At 44.1% G+C, this 8,286-nt stretch overlaps 1 pseudogene; it reads left to right on the forward strand.

The window, feature by feature from the left end:
* Positions 1–576, forward strand: part of LOC131147509 (28S ribosomal RNA) — a 2,731-nt pseudogene extending 2,155 nt beyond the window's left edge.
* Positions 577–8,286: the final 7,710 nt, after the last annotated feature.

Consider the following 8,286-nt stretch of genomic DNA (forward strand, 5'->3'; position numbering starts at 1 on the left):
CTGATGCTCACGCAATGTGATTTCTTCCCAATGGTCTGAATGTCAAAGTGAAGAAATTCAACCAAGCGCGGATAAACGGCAGGAGTAACTATGACTCTCTTAAGGTAGCCAAATGCCTCGTCATCTAATTAGTGACGCGCATAAATGGATTAACGAGATTCCCACTGTCCCTGTCTACTATCCAACAAAACCACAGCCAAGGGAATGGGCTTGGCAGAATCAGCAGGGAAAGAAGACCCTATTCAGCTTGACTCTAGTCCGACTTTGTGAAATGACTTAAGAGGTGTAGGATAAGTGGAATTCACCAAGTGTTGGATTGTTCACCCACCAATAGGGAACGTGAGCTGGGTTTAGACCGTCGTGAGACAGGTTAGTTTTACCCTACTTATGACAGTGTTGCAATAGTAATTCAACCTAGTACGAGAGGAACTGTTGATCCTTTGAAGTAAAATTTCTATCAAGCAGTGGGTAGAATCCTTTGAAGACGAATTAAATATACGACGGGGTATTGTAAGTGGCAGAGTGACCTTGCTGCCATGATCCACTAAGATTCAACCCTATGTCGATTCGATTCGTCCCTCCCCAATTCAAGCAAAATGGCCAGAGGTTTGAAACTTAAATGAGAGCACATAATGCTCAAGTGTACCAAGTACAAAAGAATGGTATCGAGAGCACATATGTGGCGATGCGTTGTTTTCTGTGTGTAGCGTTGACATTCCTACATAGCCATGCGGTGATATGCGTAGACATGCTGTGTGCAGTGTTGACATTCGGATTGTCATCGTTGGACATAGTGCACGGTGACACTAAACCACGTGTGGCCTTTCGAATTATTGAGATTCGAATTTGTCATCTTTGGGCCATGCAATGCAGTGACATGCGTTGGCATGCATCGACATTCGGATTGGTCATCATTGGGCATAGTGCATGGTGACACTAAACCACGCGTGACCTTACACATTGTTGAGATCCATATTTGTCATCGTTGGGCCATGCGTTGACAAGTTGTGTGTAGTGTCGACATTCGGATTGCCATCATTGGGCTATGCATTGACATACGGTGTGTGGTGTCGACATTCAGATTGCCATCGATGGCCTATGCATTGACATGATGCGTTGACATGTCAACGTTGATGTACCGGTAACATAACCAACGCGCCTATTGGATAAAACACTAACTTTGTAAAACGGAGGCTGCATTCTCATGATTAATGCATGACATAAAGACATGGTCACCGTATGGCCTAGTGCATACATACTACATACCGCTGCCTACTTTCTATGCACACGCTAGCGATCGACATTTAAATATGGCCTAGTTTGTGTGGCTACTACATGGCATGTCTTAGTGCATGGCCAAGTGTATGTGTGGCTACTACACGTCATGACATGACATGACATGGCATGTTTAGTGCATGGCCTAGCACATGTGGCTAGTACTTTGACATGACATGACTTAACATGACACGACATGGCATGCTTAGTGCACGGTCTAATACTTGACATGACACAGCATGACATGACACAACACGACATGACACAGCATGGCATGACATGGCATGACATGACACGGCATGACATGACACAGCATGACATGACATGGCATGCCACGACACGACATGGCATGACACAGCATGGCAGGACACAGCATGACATGGTTAGTGCATGGCCTAGTGTGCGTGGCTAGTACTTGACATGATACGACATGACATGAAATGGTTAGTGCATGACATGGTTAGTGCATGGCCTAGTGTGTGTGGCTAGTACTTGACATGACATGGCATGACATGGTTAGTGCATGGCCTAGTGTGCTGGCACATAACAAGACACAACATGACATGGTTAGTGCATGGCCTAGTGTGTATGGAGTACTTGACATGACACGGCATGACATGACATGAAAAGACACGACATGACATAGTTAGTGCATGGCCTAGTGTGCTGGTGCATGACATGACACGACATAACATGACACGGCATGGCAAGACACGACATGGTATGGTTAGTGCATGGCCAATTGTATGTAGCTAGTACTTAATATGAGACGGCCTAACATGACATGACAGGACACGACATGATATGACACGACACGAGACGACATGACATGAAACGGCACCTCATGACATGACATGGAATGACACGGTATGGCATGACATGGTTAGTGCATGGCCTAGTGTGTTGGTATATGACATAACATGGCATGCCATGGTTAGTGCATGGCCTACTGTGTGTGGCTAGTACTTGACATGACATGACAAAACATGACATGACATGACATGACAAGACACGACATGACATGATATGACACGACATGACATGGTTAGTGCATGACATGTTTAGTGTATGACATGATTAGTGCATGGCCTAGTGTGTGTGGCTAGTACTTGACATGACATGGCATGACATGACATGACACGACACGACACGACAAGACATGGTAGTGCATAGCCTAGTGTGCTGGTACATGACATGACACGACATGACATGGTTAGTGCATGGCCTAGTGTGTGTGGCTAGTACTTGACATGACACGGCATGACATGACATGACATGACATGACATGACACGACATGACATGGTTAGTGCATGACCTTGCGTTAGTGCATGGCCTAGTGTGCTGGTACACAACATGACACGGCATGACATGGTTAGTGTATGGCCATGGCCTAGTGTGTGTGGCTAGTACTTGACATGACACGGCATGACATGACATGCCATGACATGACATGACACGACACGACACGACATGATTAGTGTTTGACATGATTAGTGCATGGCCTAGTGTGCTGGTACATGACATGACACGACATGACATGGTTAGTGCATGGCCTAGTGTGTGTGGCTAGTACTTGACATGACACGACATGACATGACACGAAACGACATGACATGACATGACATGGTTAGTGCATGGCCTAGTGTGCTGGTACATGACATGACACGACATAACATGGTTAGTGCATGACCTAGTGTGTGTGGCTAGTACTTGACATGAGACGGCATGACATGAGACGACATGACATGACACGGTATGACATGACACGTCATGTCATGACACGCCATGACATGAGACGGCATGACATGACATGGCATGACACGACATGGCATGACACGACATGGCATGACACGGCATGGCATGACACGAAATGACACCGCATGGCATAACACAGCATGGCAGGCCATGGCAGGCCACGGTAGGGCATGACATGACAGGACATGACATGACACGGCATGACACGTCATGGTAGGGCATGAGATGACACGGAATGGCATGGCACAACACGGCATGGCATGAGACGACAAGGCATGACACGGCATGGCACGACATGATATGGCACGACACGACATGGCATAACAAGGCATGGCATGACATGGCATGGTTAGTGCATGGCCTAGTGTGTGTGGCTAGTACTTGACATGAGACATCATGACATGACATGACACGACATGACATGACATGAGACGACATGACATGTGACGGCATGACATGACACGAGATGACATGATATGGTTAGTGCGTGACTCGGTTAGTGCATGGCCTAGTGTGCTAGTACATGACACGACACGAGCTAGTTTATGGCATAGTATGTGTGGCTACCACATGATATAAATGAGGGTATGCCCTCCTCCAATAAACATCATTAGTGGGGATATGCTAAGGCCTTCTTATACCAAACACGATTCACCCTCGTCTCGTTCTGGTGCATGTTAGCATAATCAGTGGGTGGGGCCATTGGGTAGCATCATGGGGATAAGCAAACCCCTTGGAAGGAAGCCATGATGCATCCTCCTTGAATGCCTATCCACAAAAAAATTGAACAAACCCGCGCGCCGTGCACCGCTACCTTCCATGATGTGTTTCTAGCCTTAACAGAGTTCAAAACCCAAAATAAAAGTACCCATGGGCTCTAAATGGAAGCCTCTACCTCCCCACAAATTTTAATAATTTTCCTAATTTATTTGCTATTTTCCCTGAATTTTCCATATTTTTAATTCAAAAATTAATAATAACTACACCGAAGCCCAGAAAATTCGAAAATTTTTTTTGGAGGTAGCCTTTGCTATGCCCTTCCCATAAGAGGAAACATCTTCCAAAAATTGTTCTCTCCCTTCATAAAACTGAACCAAACTGCGTCACATGCACACAAACTTTCTCAGAATTTTTCTTGACATATTTGATTGTAAAACCAAGAAAAAAATTTATCCACGGCCTCATAATGTTACACTCTACCTCTCCAAAAATTTTCATAATTTTTATAAATTTATTTACTATTTTCTTGGATTTTACCTATTTTTAATTCAAAATTTAATAATAATTACGCCAGAACTCGGAAAATTTCGAAATTTTTTTTGGAGGTAGCCTTTATTATTCCCTTCTTATAATGGAAAACATATCTTAAATATATTAACAACTTCTTAAAAAAACCCTGGTATGACTCCTCGGACAAGTTGATGTTTCCTTGTGCTGACCCAAAATGGCATATAAAGCTCTTTAGGGGGGGGGGGGGGGGGAGGGTGCTAAAGCACCTATCAATGGTGGGTGGGATGCATGGCCCTTCGTTGACATGCTTTGGGCATCGTTGACACTCATGTTGTCATTGTTGGTCCATACGGTTAACCAAAAGCTTATCGTTGACAACCATTCGTGGCTATGCGCGAATGTGTAGCGGGAATTGTTCACATTCAGATTTGTCATCGTTGGGCCATGCGGTTAACCAAATTTTTATCATTGACAACCATCCGTGGCTATGCGTGGATGTGTAGTGGGAATTGTTTACATTTAGATTTGTCATTGTTGGGTCATGCGGTTAACCAAATGCTTATCGTTGACAACAATCTGTGGCCATGCACGGATGTGTAGTGGGAATTGTTTACATTCAGATTTTTCATCATTGGGCCATGCAGTTAACCAAATGCTTATCGTTGACAACCATCCATGGCCATGCGTGGATCTGTAGTGGAAATTGTTGACATTCGAATTTGTCATCGTTGGGTCATGCAGTTAACCAAATGCTTATCGTTGACAACCATTTGTGGCCATGCACAGATGTGTAGTGAGAATTGTTGACATTCAGATTTGTCATCGTTGGGCCATGCAGTTAACCAAATGCTTATTGTTGACAACCATTCGTGGCTATGCACGGATGTGCAGTGAAAATTGTTAACAATCGAATTTTTCATCGTTGCGCCATGCTGTTAACCAAATGCTTATCGTTGACAACCATCCATGGCCATGCGCGCATGTGTAGTAGAAACCAAATGCTTATCATTGGAAACCATTCGTGGCCATGCGCAGATGTGTAGTTGGAATTGTTGACATTCGAATTTGTCATCGTTGGGCCATGCGGTTAATCGAATGCTTATCATTGTCAACCATCCGTGGCCATGCATGGATGTGTAGTGGAAACTGTTGACATTCGAATTTGTCATCGTTGGGTTATGCGGTTAACCAAATGCTTATCGTTGACACAACCATTTGTGGCCATGCGCGGATGTCTAGTTGGCATTGTTGACATTCAGATTTGTCATTGTTTGGCCATGCGGTTAACCAAATGCTTATCATTGACAAAACCATTCGTGGCCATGCGCGGATGTGTAGTTGGCATTGTTGGCATTTGGATTTGTCATCGTTGGGCCATGTGGTTAACCAAATCCCTATCATTGACACAACTATTCGTGGCCATGCGCTGATGTGTAGTGGTTTATACAATTAAGCTATTTTATTGGTTTTATGATAGCCATTGATGCCTATGTTGTTGACATTGGATGTTGATTGCTTTCATTTAAAGCTAATATAATATCTTATTTGTGTTTACTTGCATTCCCTATACTTTTTCATTCTTGAAGCATGTTCTCTGAGGAATTGTTGGTTATGTTGCTGTCGCGTCTAGTGGTGCTTCTACAATCCTACTTAATGTGTGTATATTTGCGTAGGGCTTTTTGCCTAGTGAATTACATTGCATTTTTTCGGGTTTGTGGTCAAGTGTACGTGATGGTGTATGAGTGGCCATTGGTTTGTGTGGGTTTACTGGCTCTTTGCTTATGCTGAGAACTGTACTCGTGCATTCCTTTTTCATTTTTGCTTCAAGTGAATTGCTTCCTTGGGCAAAATATTGATTCCTGTGTTGCCTACCTAAGTTGAAGGAATTATCGATTGATGTCTCTATTTTTGCCATACACCTCTTTTCGGGGTGTATGGTGAACCTAGAAGCAACCCCTACGATCCATGCATACGCTTCACTTGTGTGTCTTATGCTCATGGTTTTTTCGGGTTCAATTGCTCGTGCTCTCGGATACAAAACCTTGTGCGGGGATGGGGTTTACACTCCAATGTGCCATTGACCAAGTGTTTATTTCTTGATGCAATACACGACGACGACACTTGCTTCGATTGCCTTTAGGCTCATACGATGTTGGTGTCGGTAAGGAATGCTACCTGGTTGATCCTGCCAATAGTCATATGCTTGTCTCAAAGACTAAGCCATGTGTTAGGGAGTGACAATGTAATGGGGAAAAGGGGGAGTGAGATACTACTATAATTGTATTCTCTAGGGATTTGGAATGAATATATGATTATCTGTGTTATCGTTTGTATGATTATTCTCTTGTAGTTGAATAATACAAGTAGTCCTTTTCATTGTGGTGTTTTGTTGCCTTGGATTGTGATGTCTCTGATTGTTATATTCGGTGTATAAGAATATATTCCTCGTGTGATATCCTATTGTTCCTTGGTTTCCTTTAGTATTGAGACTCACCAGGTGCTCGTGATTGCAGGCTTGAACGTGTGAGACTTGGCTGACTTGTCGAGGGAGAGCTCTCAACGAGTGCCACACGACCCTTACTTGAGTCCCATTTTTGGGGGTCCGTGACAGTTGGTATGAGAGCATAGTGTGTGAGAGCACCATGAGTGGTAATATGAGAAACAAGTCAGGAAAAGTGGAGCGCATTAAGGCACTTGAGACGAAACTTGTAACCCTGGAGAGAACATGCGGTGAACTCCAAGGGTTGGTGGCAACATTAATAAAAGAGAAAAGCATGCCAAAAGAGCTTGAGGCCTCTAAAGAAAACCCTAGAGAAAATCTCTATGGGGTATCAAAAGTTGTAGAGAGACTTAAGGAACTTGAAAAATTCATTCCACGTGTGAAATCCCTGGAGAAACGGCCAAGAGAGCCTGAGGCCTTCCAGAAGAGTATCGAGCAGTTGGAAGCCTTTGAGAGTAGGCTGGAACGTATTGAGGGCATATTGCCATCTCTTTCCTCCCAACGGGGAGAGCCAATAGAGCTTGAGGCCTCTTTACGGGAGGTAACGAATAATTTTGATTTCCTTGCAAAAGATGTTAAGGAGTCCATTACTGCTTTGAAGGAAGATTTGAAGGAGATGGGCAATGTCCAAAGCGCGGTGGTCCAAGTCCAGAGGGATTTACAAGAGATCACTGTGAAAGTGAATGCAGTGGCACAAATAGCCCGAAGGCCAGTTGCAGATCCAATTGAGAGTTTTCGATTGAAGGTACCAGAACCTAAAAGTTTTGGGGGTACGCGAGATGCCAAGTAGCTGGATAATTTCTTCTTTGATATGGAGCACTACTTCACATGCTCACGAGTGGATCTTGAAGTGGACCAGGTAAATCTGGCAATGGTATACCTGGTAGGGGATGCAAAAGTGTGGTGGAGAACTAAATGGAATGATATTAGGCACAATAGATGTGTTATCAACACATGGGAGGGATTGAAGACTCAATTATATCCCAAAAATATGGAGTACATTGCAAAGTGCAAAGTAATGGAATTGCAACAGACCGGCTCAATAAGGAGCTACGTACGAGAATACCAAGCCTTGATGTTGGACATTATAGACATGACCGAATCAGACAAACTAATTCACTTTCTTCGAGGTTTGAAGACATGGCAAGGAATGAATTACGTCGGCAGGGTGCTGGTGATCTCTCTTCTGCCCTCGCTGCTACCAATCGGTTGGATGATTTTTCAGATAATTTTGGGAAGCGAAATTTCCCTATGTCCGCCAATAATGATTCCAGGCCAATAAAGTGTATAAGCCCACAAATGGGGGAAGGGATAGGGAGACAAATAGTTCTTGGAAAGATAAAAGAGCGCCTATGGTTAAGGAGTGGAGGGGCAGACGAACGCGGGGTCAAGAGCATCGACCGATCTCTTGTTTTCTCTACATGGGACCACATCGAGTGGCAGAGTGCCCTGAACGTAAGGCTTTGAATGCTATAAAGGCCCTTCGAGGGGAAACCGAAACCCTGACAGTAATCCCAGAAGAACA

This window comes from Malania oleifera, chromosome 1 (assembly GCF_029873635.1).
Source record: "Malania oleifera isolate guangnan ecotype guangnan chromosome 1, ASM2987363v1, whole genome shotgun sequence".
NCBI classification, from domain to species: domain Eukaryota; kingdom Viridiplantae; phylum Streptophyta; class Magnoliopsida; order Santalales; family Ximeniaceae; genus Malania; species Malania oleifera.